A 17,050-nucleotide genomic window follows, 5' to 3' on the forward strand; every position below is an offset into this window, starting at 1 on the left:
GAGCACAAGCATTTTCTCAAGTGCGACTGGGATTTGTTGATTTTTTTCAACCTCGCTGTCCACAAAAGGCTTTTTTTTTTTTTTTTTTTTTTTTTTCCCAAAAAACTTCTGTTGGTTATAGCGAAATGAAGGAGGGTCAGGTACCCAGTGTCACCTCTCCAGCCAAGAGGACGTAACCCAGCGGAGATGCCGGGATCTGCAAACCTCTCCGGGGAAAGCCTCCGCAAACCTGCCAGCCCGAGCAGCCCTGCCCGTCTCCGCCGGGCGCGGGGGCAGCAGCACCCCGGCTCCCTGGGGGGATCAGGTCCCCGCTCCTGCAGGGACACGTAGGGGACTTGGAGGAGCCCCGACTCAGCACAGGATTTTTGCCTGCTTGCCTCTGGCCGTGCACATCGTGAGCCTGAACTGGAGGATTTCCTCCCCGATCCCGCTGCGGTGGGGACGGAGGGGGCCGTGCTGTGGCTTGTGCCTCTCAGCCCAGGGCGGGTCCTGGGGTGCACAGCTTTGGCACGGACGTGGTTCAAAGAGAAACGCCGTGTTTGTTTGCCGCTGCTGGTGGGGATGGCTCCAGCTTTGTGGGCAGGAGCTGGAAAGAACCTGGAGACGCGTTGTGCAACGGTGCGTCCTCGCATGGTTCAAAACCCTCTCGGTTCTCGAGGCCATCCTGCCATTTCCCAGCTGTGGCCCGTTGTAGAAAAAAAGGGAGAGAGCACAGGCTCCTGCACTTACTGCTATAACAGAGCCATGATTAAATCCAGCAGATACCCCACAAGCAAGGTTTTTCCATTTAAACTTCTGTGTGTTTTGATCTGGGCAGATACTGAAGTCAGAATTGGGCTGGCCTGGAGGCTGAGGGAGTTCATGGGACCTGTGTGCTTACTGGCTTGGAAGGGTTTGAAGCTCTTTTTGTTTGACATCTGCTTCTAATTCCTTCACTGCACTTGATTGAGCAGCGACAGAGAATTACACCTGTGTCCTGAGTGCTGTTTGCTTTAGGCCTGATCCTGTTGCCTCACTAATGCAAAATACTGATGCTGTGAAAAGTTTCATAATTATAGAAATTAGGCTTGACCGGCAGGCTCCCTGGTACATCGGCAGGAGAGAGTTTTGGGGCCCATAAAGTTCATCCAGAAACTGGCAAAAGCTCAGCTGATAACCCGAGCCTGTCCAGGCTAGCTTGCTCCTAAGGCAGGTGGAGGATCAGGGCGAGGGGCTCTTTGAGGGGGAGGATGATTTGCCCGAGGGTGGTGATGGAGTCGCTGGGCTGCGCCAGTTCTTCCAAAGAAATGAGAGGTTTTGCACGTGCCTTTGGGCCATCTTCTGCCAAAGAGGACACAGGTTTTCAAGATGCCAGGACAACCCCCCCCCCCCCCCTTGCCTCGCCCGTGGCTCCACCTCGTGCCTGTTGGATGGCTTTGGGCAGGTTTTGTGGCTTCTCCGTTTCCCCGCTCTCCCGGGATGCAGGTCACTCCCTTGCGCTGGTCCTGCTCGGGGACGGGAGCTTTGCCAAAGGCAGGGGGAGGGCAAGGAAAAGGCCGGGCACTGCCGGACACCCCTCCCTTCGGCTTTCGTGAGACACCGGTTTCCATCTCAGCCCTGGGAGCAGCTGGCAGGGAGATGCTCTTCCTCCCGCGCAACCTCCTCCTCCCCATCAACGTGCTTTGGTCGCTGTTTATCCACCCCCCGCCCCGGCTCCACACCCAGCCTTCCACCAGAGCTCACTGAACTGGTTGCAGACGGGCTCCTTGTCTGGGGGAGACCTTGGCCACCCCCAGCACCTTCTGCCTGGGCGTGGAGGAAGACCTGGGTCCCTCTGCCCAAGCTCAGGGACGCACCCTTGTCGGCAGTGGGGTTTGATGGTCCCCACTGGGAGCTGCAGCTACGGCAATAATTAGCTCTGACTATGAATAAATGAAGTCCCAGGCTTTCCACCTGGCACAGATGTGGCCATGCTCATTCCTCCCTCATTTCACTGTCATCCAGTGTGGGGCTGCTGGGTCCCAGCCGCTCTCGGGGAACAGCAGCTCCCGAGGAGTGGGGAAAGGCTGATGATTTACTTGCGCTGCCAGAGGAACTGGGAATGAGAGGAGAGCACATAAAAAGCACCGTCTCATTTTCTCTAGGCCTCTGTGTGTGGCACTCTTGAGCTGCAAACATTTTCCAGGTTAGATTTGTAGAGATAGAAGGCGAACTGATCATTAGGAGGATTAATTGTAGGCTTTGTGGGTTGTGAAAGTCCAGAAAGTTCAGTTACACTGCTGAGAGCTGGGTGATCCCTCTTGCACAAGCTGGCAGGTAGGAATCTGCCAAAGTCCTTTATTATTTGCAAGCAGATAGCAGCACTACAGGTACCGGGTGATGGTCCCCAGCCAAGCCGGGTGCACCCGAGACCTCCCACGTGCCAGCAGGCCCACGGGCAAGTGTTCAAGCAAGAATGCTGCTCCCACACCCCGGCAGCGTGCAAACCGCCCTGCTCCGCACCCGCCGTGCCCCTGCAGCATGGGCAGCCCTCTGCCTGCACCACGCAGGGCGACAGCCCCGCTGCTGACCACCGTTTTCCCCTAGAAGAGCTGAAATGTCTTTAGCAGCAACAGGAAAACCATATGGATAATATGACTGCAAAGGGGCTTGCTCCTGGAGGGGCTGGTGCCGACACAGCTCATCCCCAGAGCTGGGTGCCAGCCGGTGCTGGTGTATCACCGCGCCCGCCGCAGCGAGGACGTGGATGTAGGAGATAATTCTCACCACGCTCCACCACGGCTGGCTGCTCTCCTGCTAGATGGAACACCTCAAGAGGCTCTCGCAGAGCTGGAGGTGGATGGAGATGGGGAGGGCTCCCGGCTTCACCCAGCTGGGACACCCCCTCCGCCAGCCCAGCCGCAGCACCCCGGGACGGTGGGGAACTGGTCTGTGCTGGTGTTTTAGCACGGCCGCGCCTGGGTTTAATCCCCACGAAAGTCATGGCCCAGGCGAAGGGATGTGGAGGCATCAGCTCTTCTGCTGAGATGTCCAGCCCTGGGTGCCACCCCAGCACCCAGGGGACCCCGTGGGGGCTGGGACCATTCCTGCAACGTCTTCTTGGCACGAGCAGAAGGGCTCTGACAACCCCAGGGACCTTCACTGCCCCCCCTGAGGTGTTTGCAGCTCTAGACAGGGTTCAGGGAGCACAGTCTGCCGAAGGGGCTGCTTCTCTTGCAGCATCTGTGTAGCCGGGCTGGGGGGGGGGACAACTTCCTTCTGCTACTCGGTGGGGCTGTGCCTGTGTTTTGCCCTCTCCTGCACACATTAGAAGGAATAGCCACCAGAAAATAAGACGGCGGGAATGCTCAGGCCTGGGAAGGTGCCTGTAACCCAGCGTCTCATCATGCAGGAGGGGCTGGAGGGGACCCCGAGAGGGTATTTTCTCTTTGCTGCACCACCAGCCACTCCTGTGCCGGGGCCCAGGGAGCCGGCAGAGCCGGGCAGGGCAGCGCTGGCACCGGTCACCTCCGCTCCCGCTGGCACGTGCCCACGGTGGGCGAGACACCCCGAAGAAGCAGTGCGGGTGCTCCCCAAATACAGCCAACACGGGGGAGGCAGGAGGTGGCACGGCCCTCGGGATGCCTGGGGGGAGACTCGTGGGTGGGAGTGGGGACCCCTGTGGGAGGGTCCCTAGCCAGTGTTTCCCCTCAGGCACCCCAGGAGTAGCCCCGGGCTGCTGCAGCACAACAGGGGAGATCTCTGCCTGTGTCTCTGAGCCACTGTCACTTTATCAGCGCCCTGGACAGCTTGGAAATAGGCGAAGCAGCAGGCACTGAGATACGGTTATCTCCTGCTCTCTGCAGCTCTTACCCCTTATCTCCAGCCTCAGTCGATTCCCTCGGGTGGCATCAGCCTGAAGGCGTGGACAGCCCGGCGCAACGGGATGGGATGAGACTCCTGGCAGACCCCGGTTCAGCACTGGGTCCCACGGGGATATTTGGGGCCATCTGGGCCACCCAGCTCTGCCCAAGGGCTTTCCAGCCCCACACCCAACAGGGGCCACTGGCCAGCGAGGGGCTCAGACCTGGCCCAGCTCAGCCCCAGCCGCCTGCATCCCAGCAGGGTGAGGAACAGCTTCTAGACAGAGCCGACGACGGAGGAAATTCCTTGGGGAGTTTTCTTCCTCCTGGTGCACGCAGGAGCCCTGCAGCCATTGTGTGTGTGCATGGGCCAGCCCCGGCATAAGCTCACGCCAGCTTCCCCCAGGCTACTGGTTCCTGTCCCAGATGCTGCCCTCCCCAAAGCCCCCAGCCCCGGCATGACCGCCCGCCTCGGTGGATGCTGCTGCTCCCTTGGGAGAGGCCGGGGGAGCCGGGAAGGAAAGGGAGCCGCCCCGGGTTTGGGCCGGGTTGGGATGTTTTCCTGCCTGCCACAGCCCCTGGGATTCACCTGCCTCTTGGACTGGAACAAAATGCATCCGCTGGCACGGCAGGCTGGGTGACGGCGCACCCCATCCGGGAAAGCCTCGCTGCGTCAGCCGGCCCCAGCTCCGGCCGGCGGTGCTGGAGCTGCAGAGCTCCCAGGAGGCACCTCCGGGATGGAGCTGGACCAGCCGCCGGATCCAGGTCCAAAAACCTCACCTGTGCTGCACGAGGAGCCAGAGCCCCGGAGCAGCCCCATCCCTGGGCTGCCCTAATCCAGACACAGAGCAGCAGGACAGGCTTTAGCCCAGAGTTTTTGTCCCCTCCTGGGTCCGTGGTCCTGCGCGGCCAGAGGGGCACCCGTGGGGGCAGCTCCCCACTCCGCAAGGGTGCCGGGATGGGGACGTGGTGGCAGGGTTCATCCTCATCCCTGTTCCCCTGGCATTAGCGTGGCCATAAGGTGGCATGGCAAAGCCACTGCACTCCCAGCACCCTGCCTACAGCCTCAGTGGCCTGGTGGGACGCGGTAGGAGGGAAGGGGTGATGTGTTCCACCATCACCTGGGAGTTTCTGACAGGCGCCCCCCCCCCCCCCCCCCCCCCGATGCCTCCCAAAGAGGTGCTGGGAATTGGCTGCAGTTCCCCCCACGCAAAGCCGCTCTGTGGGGGTCATGGGCACCAGGATCCCGAGTGGGGGACCAGGAGCTGATGTCCTGCTGCAGCTCTGGGCTCATCCACATTCCCCCTGAAAGCTTTTATCCCCCCTGCTTTGCTCCCGGCTGCAAACCCAGCCTGTGGTGGGCAGGGACCCAGCACCCTCCCTGAGAAGGGGCTGCATTTTGTCTCGGGGTATCCATGGGGGCCAGGACAGGGGATCCTCATGGTCCAAGTCGTGGGGTCCCCACAGTCCAGGCACACAGCCCCCTGGAGCAAGGGGGGACGGGAGGCAGGCAGTGGGGAGCACAGCATCTCCCACAGGACCAGTCTTTTAGAAGGGATCAGATGAACATCCATCAGGGATGGCTGGGTCCTGCCCCGAGGCGGGAGGGTAATTAAACACTTTCTTAAGCTTTCTGCCATTTTACTGGGCTCCTTGACCCCCAGGGAAAGCCCAGACCTCTCTGGAGAGTTGGGAGCACAGAAGAAATTATTTTATGGCCCTGGTGGGAAATCAGCTCATGCTCCTCAGCAGCAACAGAAAAATTATTTTACAAGGTGAGAAGTGAAGGGCTTGTGGTTAACCGAGTGTCGCGCCGGTTTTACCCCAGTAATTGGCACGTTCAAGTGTTCCTTTCCAACAGGCGAGGGTGGAAGCGCACACTCGAGTCGCGTCTCTCATCACATCGCCCTTCATCCCCCTCTCTGTCCACCCTCCTGCGCAAAGCTGACCTTTACATTTTCTACCTCATTTTATCGCTTACCTCCATCAAGAAGGGCAATCTGCCTCGGCGGCCACTCCACAGGCTGATTGGCACCCTGACAGGTACGGCCCTTTTCAAGTGCAGCTGCCTAATGGGTTATTGGCAATCATGTCTCATTTGGCCCATCTGAGCACGGCGCCGTGCTAACGAAGAGCAGAAATTGGAAAATCACGGAGCGGGGGTGGAGGGGCGGGGAAGGGAGAAGGGACACGAAGGAGAAACTGGTTGGGGATCAACTGGGAGAGAATGATCCTTCACGTGTTACAGCACCTGAAACCCTCCCCGAGAGCCGGCGAGGGGTGACGGCAGCCCCCGGGGTGCAGGCAGGGCTCCCCCCGACAAGCACCGTGGGGGGATTTTCCTTTCAGCTCCGCACCAAAGGCAGCACAAACCCTGCTGTCCCCGCTCCACGGTCAGCCCCGGGGGCTTGGCAGGAACAGGCGGGTCATGCAAGAGGGGTGGAAATGTCTCTTTTTGCCAGATTTCCTGCAAAATCCGCCAGCGCCGGCGGGTGAGAGCTCAGCAACTCACGGGAGTCAGGGTCAGCCCCCCCCAAACCTCAGGTTTCTCTAGAGCTCAGATCCCACCCATGCCAGCACACCCTCACTGTGCCTCGAGGCTTCTCCCTCTTTTATTGGGGAATAACATGTATTTTCATCAGCAGAGACATATATAAAATTAAGGTCTAAGCAGGCAAATGAACTACCAGAGCAGTGAAGACTCACAGACCTTTTGTTCAGCCCAGTCCAGGAAAGATTTCTAACTTTGTCATCTTAATTGACACTTAGCCTGGCAGTAACTCCCCGACGGGCAGTAAAAGAGATTTACTGTAAAGCTGCAGAAGAAAACTGTGTCAAGGAGTTAAATCATGTCAGAAAAATCTGGGAGTGACCCAACTGCAGAAGTGCCTGCCCCGTGCAGAGCCGTACCAGGTTTTGCTTTTTAAAAAAATAAAAAAACACAACAGCACAATGAAGCCAAAGTTTCTTTTGATCAATTCTCATTTTAATGAGGGCAGGTTCCTAGGAAGCAAACAGTACATGTTTGTGTCATATTGCAAACAAGCTAGTACAGAAATCTAAAAAAAATAAACAAAAATAAATATCTTCCCTTTTTATTTCTCCCCAAGTTTATAGCACTAGGTTGACCTGAAAACAAGATGAATTTACCACTGCGTCTGGACAGCGGCCATGAAAAATCAGATTTTTTTTGGAATGCAATTGTCTGTATGGTTTCAGAGAGGTCAGAGTACCGGGAGATCCGCCGATGAGACTCTTCCTCTCCCGCTGGGGTGAAGGGGTCCCCCCCCGGGCAGCCAGTGCTCCTTCGGCGCTTGAAGCGTCTCCGCCGGGCCCCTGCAGTGGATCAGGGCCGCGTCTTCAAGCGGGAGAAGCTGGAAGGAGAAGAGGGGCCGGGTTATTCTGGAGCCTCACCTGAGCGTCCGGCTGTTCACCCGAGCCCCACCACCGCCTCCCTCCCCCATGGGACTGCATTTTCCCTCCGTTCGGCGCTTAAAACAACGCTGCATTCGTGATAGTCATGAAATATTCTCCCCCGTGGGCTCAGATCCAACCCGCGGTGACCGCAGACTCCCTTTCTGCCGCCGTGCATGGAGCTGAACCCCACGCAGGCACCCAAACACCGGGCTTGGACCTGCCCGCGAGGGTCCCAGGAAATCTGGCTGTGAAATCAGAGGGATGCGGGTCCAGAGCCCCAACCACAGTCCCTGGGACTGCTCTGCCCGCGCACGGCCAGGCTGCGGGAGGTAACGGGACAGCGCAGACGTAATGCAGGGCTGAGCTGACCTGTCTGGGCTTTCCCAAAAAGATACTAATCCCAGATTTCCTCCAAAAAAAAAAAGGAGGCGGGGGAGGAATACAGCTACGTGTTTCAGGGGCTGATCCAACAGCTAAAAGCCTCCGTGGATTTCAGCTGGATGTTGCCTCCAGCTTTACATAAGAGGAAAGAAATTTAATGTCTGGAGCCAGCCCCGAGTCAGTCCCACGCAGCTTGGCTGAGCCCCGAGTGGGCAGGGAGAGGGGTCCTGCGGAGGGGCCACGCCGGGAGCACCGCGGCATCGCTGGGCTGCCGGCCCCACGGCCACCCCTCCCGGCCCCGGCAGCTCAGCGATACACCCGACTGGGGCACAAAAACCATCCAGCTCCTTTTTCTGCCTGAAAGCCAAAGTGCAGCTCCTCCAAACACGTCCCATGGCGGGGAGGAATGTCTGCCCCCTCCTCCCGGCCCGCTTTGCTGGGTGCGACAAACCCTGTGGGTCAAGTTCAAAAACGCAGCAGAGACTTGATTCATGCAGTCGCGCTCCCGCAGCGCTGACGGGGCTATAAACCCCCCGGGACCGGGGCTGGCCCGTGGGGTCACAGCTCCCCTCGCTCCCCCACGCTGGGGCTGGGGTGCAGAAGGCAGCGTGGGTGTCAGGGGGCAGCTCCCCACATCGGGGTGATGCCATGGGGCGGCCCAGCTCTCTGCTTGGGGCATCCCGAAACCCTGGTGCCTGTGGGATGGGAGACTGCAGCAAGGCTCCGTGCACCCCCCAAATGCTTGGTGGAACCCCTCCACGGTCCTGTGCACCCCCAGGCAGCTGGTGGAACCCCTCCATGGCTCCGTGCACCCCTCATTATCTGGTGAAACCCCTCCAAGGCTCCGTGCATGCCCAATTGTTTAGTGGAAACCCTCCATGGCCCTGTGCACCCCCAATTGCCTGGTGGAACCCCTCCATGGCTCTGTGCACTCCCCATTACCTGGTGAAACCCCCCCCCAAGGCTCTGTGCACCCCCAGTTAGCTGGTGGAACCCCTCCAAGGCTCTGTGCACCCCCCATTATCTGGTGAAACCCCTCCATGGCTCCATGCACCTCTACTACCTGGTGGAACCCCTCTGTGGCTCTGTGCACCCCAAATTACCTGGTGGGACCCCTCCATGGCTCCATGCACCCCCTGTTATCTGGTGAACTCCCTCCCCAAGGCTCTGTGCACCCCCAATTACTTGGTGAAACCCCTCCAAGACTCCGTGCACCCCCCGTTGCTTGGTGGAACCCCTCCACGGCTCCATGCAGCCCTACTACCTGGTGGAACACCTCCATGGCTCCATGCACCCCCCGTTATCAGGTGAACATCCCCCCCTAAGGCTCTGCGCACCCCCAGTTAGCTGGTGGAACCCCTCCAAGGCTCTGTGCACCCCCCATTATCTGGTGAAACCCCTCCATGGCTCCATGCACCTCTACTACCTGGTGGAACCCCTCTGTGGCTCTGTGCACCCCGAATTACCTGGTGGGACCCCTCCATGGCTCCATGCACCCCCTGTTATCTGGTGAACTCCCTCCCCAAGGCTCTGTGCACCCCCAATTACTTGGTGAAACCCCTCCAAGACTCCGTGCACCCCCCGTTGCTTGGTGGAACCCCTCCACGGCTCCATGCAGCCCTACTACCTGGTGGAACACCTCCATGGCTCCGTGCACCCCCCGTTATCAGGTGAACATCCCCCCCTAAGGCTCTGCGCACCCCCAATTAGCTGGTGGAACCCCTCCAAGGCTCTGTGCACCCCCCATTATCTGGTGAAACCCCTCCATGGCTCCATGCACCCCTACTACCTGGTGGAACCCCTCTGTGGCTCTGTGCACCCCAAATTACCTGGTGGGACCCCTCCATGGCTCCGTGCACCCCCTGTTATCTGGTGAACTCCCTCCCCAAGGCTCTGTGCACCCCCAATTACTTGGTGAAACCCCTCCAAGACTCCGTGCACCCCCCGTTGCTTGGTGGAACCCCTCCACGGCTCCATGCAGCCCTACTACCTGGTGGAACAACTCCATGGCTCCGTGCACCCCCCGTTATCAGGTGAACATCCCCCCCTAAGGCTCTGCGCACCCCCAATTAGCTGGTGGAACCCCTCCAAGGCTCTGTGCACCCCCCATTATCTGGTGAAACCCCTCCATGGCTCCATGCACCTCTACTACCTGGTGGAACCCCTCTGTGGCTCTGTGCACCCCGAATTACCTGGTGGGACCCCTCCATGGCTCCATGCACCCCCTGTTATCTGGTGAACTCCCTCCCCAAGGCTCTGTGCACCCCCAATTACTTGGTGAAACCCCTCCAAGACTCCGTGCACCCCCAGTTGCTTGGTGGAACCCCTCCACGGCTCCATGCAGCCCTACTACCTGGTGGAACACCTCCATGGCTCCGTGCACCCCCCGTTATCAGGTGAACATCCCCCCCTAAGGCTCTGCGCACCCCCGATGGAACCCCCCCAGCACCCCAAGGTGCCACAGAGAGAGACCTTCAGCAAGCCTCCGGCACCCCGAACTTGGCTGACACCCCTCAAGCATCCCGGGGAGGGCTGCAGACAGACCGGGCGACATCCCCGGGCTCGCCAGCACACCCCCCACCCACCACCCCCCGCCGCCCGTCGGGGTTACCTGAGCTCGGCGGGGGCCGGGTGGGGGCCCCCCCAGCCCCGCCGGAGCAGGCGCTGGAGGAGGCGGCCGGGGCCGGGCGGCGGCGGGGTGTCCCCGGCGGGGCGGCCCGGGGGCGGCGGGGGGGCGGCGGCGGCGGCGGTTCCCCCGGGGCGACGCGGGGGTTCGAGCGGCAGCTCCCGGCGCCAGAGGTAGGGAGAGCGGCGGACGCCCATCAGCAGCCCGGAGGCGCGTCCCACCGTGTGGTACCGGGGGCTGGCGACGTGTTTGTACCAGGCTCCCGCCGGCAGCATCAGCCCCAGCAGCACCAGGGCCCCCCAGGCACCCCCCGACAGCTGCCCCCTCGCCATAGCGCCGGGCTTGCGGGCAGGGCTGCAACCCCAGCCCCGGCCGCCCCGCCGGTTTATACCGCCGTCGGGAGGGGCACCCCGCGGCCCCGCCCCGGCAGCCCCCGACCCCCCGCTGCCAGCCCCGGCCCCCCGCACCTCCTCCCGACACCCCCCGCCCTCCCCCCGGGACGCCGGCAGCCTCCCCAGAGCCCCAAACCCCTGCAGCCCTGAGCACAACCCACCCCCACCCCCCCCCCCGCCCCGTGCTGCCCCAAGCATCTTCCCCGCAGCCCCGAGCATCCTTGAGCATCCTCCTTGCAACCTTCAGCATCCTCCTCCTGGCCCAGGCAACCTCCCCGTGGTCCCCTCTGCAGCCCCGAGCACCTTCCCCACTCGAGTACCTTCTCCCCACCACCCTTAACAGCTCCCCGCTGCACTGAGCACCCCTCTGCAGCCCCACAAACCTCCCCGCAGCCCCACATCCTCCCCAGCCCCTCAGGACCTGCTCGACGGCAGCAGGATTTACTGCTGGAGGAAAAGATGTTATAAACTGACCCCTCAGAGGGTCCTGCACCCCCCCTCCTTCAGCTATGACCCCCCAGCCTCACTGCCTGGAGAGGCACCAACCCCAAGGTGCAGGAACACACCCAGAGGAACCGTAAGAAAAAAATTGCAGTGATTTTCGGCAAAATTCATCCTGAGTGGGGTACCAGATGGAGGTGGGCGATGTGGCTTTGGTTACCTGCCTCGGTGTCCCAGCACCCACCCGTGTCCCAGCACCCACCCGTGTCCCAGGCAGCGCAGTGTCCTGCTGGGCAGGGCTCGGCTGGCCCCTCCACCTTCATAGCACCCCCGCGGTCATGAGACCCGGATTTCACTCCCATCTCGCTCAGCTCAAACTAACATCCCACCCGCGGCTCGGGGGGTCGCAGCACCCACGAACTTGCCTGAGCGCAGGGGGCAAAGTCCCGACCGCTTAGGAGGTGCAAAGCGACAGGGAAGAGATGAGACACTGAACCCGTGCGGGGGGCTCAGCCGGCTGCTGTGCTCCCCTGTGGCGCAGACCCCCACGACTGCCACCCCCGGGGTCACCGTCTGCTCTTGGCCACTTTTCCATCGCAGTTTGAAATGGCCAGCCGCCTGACTTCCTGCAGCTACTTCAGTGAGGAACTCCTGCTCTTCCATCTCTTCTTTAGGAAAAAAAAAAAAAAAAAGGATGACCCAGGAGACAAATACCCGATTCCTATGGGACGCTGCCAACTTGTCTTCCTCTCACCGAAGCCTACAGCCTTCATAATCCAGAGAAATTACAGCACCCGGGATTTCCAGACCCTTCCAACACTCCTCTGGTGCCACTTCGGAACAAACAGGGGGGTTGGGGATCCAGTAACGCCATCCCTGCTGCCTCCTGCTGAGAGCCGCCTCACGTTGCCTGGATTGAAATTCTGTGACCGCACAAAGTTTTGCCCGTGGGTATTTTGGAGGGATGCGAGGAGCCGGTCGCTCCGCTCCCCGCTGCGGTTCAGGAGCCTGCAGCGGACGGGAGCGAGCTGCCGCTTTGCGCTTTCTGCTGCAGCAAACTGCTCGAGACCATTTGCAGTGGATTCGTCAGGCCGCTTCCCTTCCTCAGTTCTTCTTAAATAGGATATTACCGTGAATTTTGCCATTCCAGTCAGGTGACTTTTTTCCTCCAGATTCCTTAATAGAACCAAGCAGGTCAAATTTATGCTCATCAGGGAGCAATTCCAGTTCCTCTTGTTTATTAGCCAAGTTCTTGGCTTTATACACTGAACTATGACTAAATAATTTCTTTTTTTTTTTTTTTTTTTCAGGCCACACAGAAACTTGATGAATTTTATTCTCAGTATCTTGCACACTCCTGTGCACCCATTTCTCCTTGCTGATATTTTTTTGAGATGCTCTCCAGCAATCTGGCCAACCCGCTTCCCACCGTCGGGCTCCCCGGCTCTTTACCAGCACCCATCCAGCCCCCATCTTCTCACGCCCAGCGAGCACAAGTTCCCAGCAGCGAAGCTTTCTCCACCAGCCCAGCTTGCACACCTCGATGTTTTGTGACCCTTGGGCTCAGGCACGGGGATGTGTTTGCGTGTTCAAGCAGAAGACAGACCCAAGCTGGGGACCCTTCGGCGTTTCTGCTTATCTCAGCCCAGCAACAACCTCCTCCCGTAGGAACCAGCCCCTTGGCCAGGCAGCGGCCAGAGGGAGCGGGGCTGGGGGCTGGGGGGAGGAGGAGGAGGAAAAGTGCAAAGCAGCAATAAATTAGAGGGAGGTGTAAGAAGGTCGGTGCAGAGTCTCACAGTTTTCCTCTTCTGGGAAGGCTGGGAGCGAGTGAAATTCCCAGTCGGTAAGAGGGGTATCCCGGATTTTTCCCGAGCAGAGTGCTGGAAGTTACGTCTGTGCAGAGCACGACTCGTTTCTGTTAATGAACCGAACCCTGAGAGTCCAAGTCACCCGCGGCCCAACTTCTGGGAAGCTCCCAGGCTTACAGTAAGGCCGAAGCTGGGCTCCCATTTCCCACCGAGCAGAGCACTGACGGGTGGGCTATTTTCGTCACCCTTTGAGCGCTCTGGACATTATGAGCGGCCTCACCGCTTTCATGGTTTAATAGAGCCATTAATGAATGGCACCGGTACAGCACACAGACAACCCCATCGCATCCCTCGCTGGTCGCCGAACCCCAGTTCACAACGGGGCACGTGCTGCCAGGCTGATTTCGCTCAATAAAGAGCCATTATATAAGAGCTCATGCTTCTCCCCCGGAGAGACAGATCCATTCGGAACGACATGATGCTCAGTCTGGACAAGGCAGAGGCCTCCACCCCCATTCCCAAATAAACCGGCAGTTTTAGCAGCAACACACCAACGGGGGCTCAACCTTCCCACCCAGGAGTGGAAGATTTTCTCATTCCTAGAGATCTGCCTGAAGTGTCTTTTACGTGTATTTTTGGCATAACTTGAGTAACTTGTCACGCTGATAAACTCTCCGGGAACTGAACCGAATTCTTTCCTCCCAGAGCATGGAATGATTCCTGCTTACCGCCAGCCTGTTGTGTCTGCAAGGCACTTTGAGATCCTTCAGGCTGATAGAGTAAAGCTCCGGATCTCAAGCACAGCGCACGTTTCCTCTCCCAAGTATTTTAAAATATCTTTTGAACGAAACAGCTGACAAGCAATTTGTCTTCTATTTATATTCTAAGTAGCTAAAATACAATTTTAGGATCCCTATTCCCCTCACAGAAGCTGATGCTCCCACAAACACCGTAGCACATCAGTGGACACATTGCACTGTGCTGCTCTGAGGTGTTCTTCGTGCCAGGAACTCCCCCAGAGGAACAAAATCCTGGTTCTTCCTGGGAGATAAAAAGCTTCTGAACAAATCCTGGCTCCTGTGGAAGTTTTCTACAGACTCCCATGAGATTAAGATTTCAGCCTTTCGTGTCGCTTCTATAAACTGCAGGTGCTTGGGTTCACCCAAGCAGGGTCCAGCTGATCTCACGCCCTTTCAAAAACCCCACTTTTGTGTTTTCACTTAGTAAACACAATTATTAGCTCCAGCATCACATTTCTCAACTACATGGACACTGAGTCAGACTTTGCTCAGCTACCCCAGCACTCAGATGAACCCTTAATGATGTTATTCCATATTTGTCAAGGTGAAGGGGAGTGGGATCTAACCATATGGCTCTGCTGCTGAAAGGATTTGAAGTATTTTTCTTTTATTTTGAAACAAAATCAATCTTTTTGTAAGAGGAAGACACTGCTGCAGCTCCCTGTCCTGGTGGATGCTCGGGGTCTCCAGGAGGTACCTCCCTCTTCTCTGCTGGACTAGCCATCTCCACCACAGCTCTAAGCTGAGATACCGGAGCATGAATCGGGGTTTTAGTCTGAAAAACTGCCCGGGGGACCCCATGGCTGGAGGGTGAGAGGGGTGAGCAGCCGGAGGCGTCACGTCTTGAACCCCTGCAATAACCCAGCCGAGCTCTCTTACAGCCCTGACTCTCCAGCTGGTTTAATGCCTGTTGTGCTCTCACCTCCCACCACACACATTACCGCACCCATTCAGGATTTGTGGCTTTGGAGAATGATCTAAATGAATTTGATGTCCCAGAAAGAGGCACTTGAAAAATAAACCGGTGTGGTTTAATGATAGCATTTTCCACATTTTTATTATAATGACTCTGGTGTTTATTGGAAGGTTAGCGGCTCAGCCGAGCATGAAAACAAAGCAATTGAAGAGGCCAGCCCTGTGATGGGGTCTCTGCACACTCGGGCATCAATCCTCATTCTATACGTGACACTTTTTGGCCATTTGGGCTCTACAGCATCTCCCTGTGGGAGTATGACGAGAGGAGGAAGGCAACATCATTTTGTGTGAGGAGCCTCATGCGCTCTGGTACAGAGCCTGCCCGCTCCTCCGCCTGTGCCGCACTCTGCAAACTCACACCGCCTTTGTTAATTGTGATCATCCTGTTTTTCAGGTTGGGAAACCGAGGCCCAGAGTGTTCCAGTGAGTTGCCAAAGATCACAGAAGCGAATGGCAAGTCTGGCCAAGTAACGGAGCCTCCCGCTCCGAGGTCCTTCGCCTGCAGACTCTGCTCAGCTCTGCCTTCTCATGCAGGTTTGTCTCGGAGAGACAGGTACAAACCAGCCAAAAGGCAAAAGAGGCTTCACCATCGTGAAATCTGCCAGAGGCACAAAAAATAGCAAAGGAGCTGAAGCCAGAGGTTGCAGCAGGGATGAGTTTTGCTACCCATTCCCTACCGGGCAGTGCAAAGAGGCGGTACAGAGCCTGGTGCTGCTGCAGGCAGACAAGGTTCAGATAAGGTTCGAAGCTCAGCATCTGAGCGACCTGGTACGGAAGATTCCCTCTGAAAAGGTGAACATGATAAATACCTTCCCTGGCTGCCCAGGAGGTCAGCGGGCTGGGTCCCAGCCGCCCCAGCTCTGCCTGCACGCCGCAGTTCTGCGGCTCACCCTTCGCCCACCTCCCCAGATTCACCTCCCTGCCGCTGCCGCTTGCGCTACTTCAACCCAGGAGTGAGTGAAGTCTTAATGGCAAGAAAAAAATATTCCCACACATGTGGCTCAGCAACCCCTGATGCTTTCCAACACCCAACCCACTGCTGAGCTTTCCTGGTGAATCAGAACGAGTGTGTTTTGCTAAGGAGTGTGGATGAGCCACTTAGCAAGCGGGACCCAAGCAGGCTCGGTCCCTCGGGTACCGCAGTGACAGCACCCCAGGCAGATAGTCCCAGGAATAACAACCTTTGCCATTTTCTTGCATCCAGACTGTGTCCTCGTGTAATAAATTCAGATTACGGAGCGATTCCTTTCACCAGTGATTCAGAACATGCTGATTAAATGCTATTTCTTTGTTCCTCTGAAATAAAGGAACTGTAGCTGATACAAACAAATTACGGTTTCAAACTGTGAGGCAAGACACACCTTGACTCCACGGTAAAGCTGCTGCATATTTTGGTGGCTCTGAAGAGAAAGAAGAAACAATAAGTGGTGTTTCCTAATGTTGCAGATCTTCTTATTAAAGCGCACTAAATTAATTATTTTATTCCTAAGAAACAACTAATTCCTCACTATTTTTAGACTCGTGTACTATTTTAAGAGATTTTTATTCCAGGGTCCAGTCACATGGAAGTTAAACAGCAAGCAGTGAAGTCTCCAAAGGATAATAAACTATCTCAAATTACTTTGCTAATGGAACAAAGAGTGCTGTAAATGTCACACACGATATAACAAGAGCAGTGGAAACCTTTACATGAAACAATGGATCCATTAGCACTAAGGTTTTTTTTAAAAAAAAAAAAAAAAAACCAAAACCAAAAACCAACACAGACTCGCGAGACTTTTGCATAGTTTCACGGAGCTTGCTGCTCCAAGCCAAATGAACTTGTTTGTTCACTCCAACTCTGCAGCTGAGCTCACAACATGACATCCAGCTCACTAATCACACACACTCTCAAGGCACCGATCATTTAGGATTTCAAAGCCCTTTATAGACGATAATTAAGCCCCATCGCACCCAGCTGAGTCAGTGGAATTATTTCTGCTTAAAACCGAGGTGTGGAGAGGGAATAACTGAATCACTGATTGGAGACCAAAATCGAACCGAGGTACAAACCCAGGTCCTCTGCACTACCCACCAAACTCCACTAATCAGTCCTCGCCTCTCCAAGATTAATGAAGTAGTCCATCATCTTACAAGCTACAGGCATGATCCTTCACTTCTTACGTGACTCATCAACTTGGGTACCTGGCTCTGATGGGGCTACTTGGGTGAAAGGATGAACTGTCAGAAACCATAGCATCGCCCATCCATCCAGCCCTGTATTTTGCCTATTTTGACTCCAACAGTTGCAGTTGGCAGATTAAGAGAGTCTCTAAATATCTCAAGGGCTGACGCAATGTCATCAGAGAGTGATCTGGACGCCATCAAAAACGCCATCAGAACGCCATCA

The sequence above is a fragment of the Tyto alba genome, unplaced genomic scaffold (assembly GCF_018691265.1).
Source record: "Tyto alba isolate M040663 unplaced genomic scaffold, T.alba_DEE_v4.0 Super-Scaffold_28, whole genome shotgun sequence".
In the NCBI taxonomy this organism is placed as follows: domain Eukaryota; kingdom Metazoa; phylum Chordata; class Aves; order Strigiformes; family Tytonidae; genus Tyto; species Tyto alba.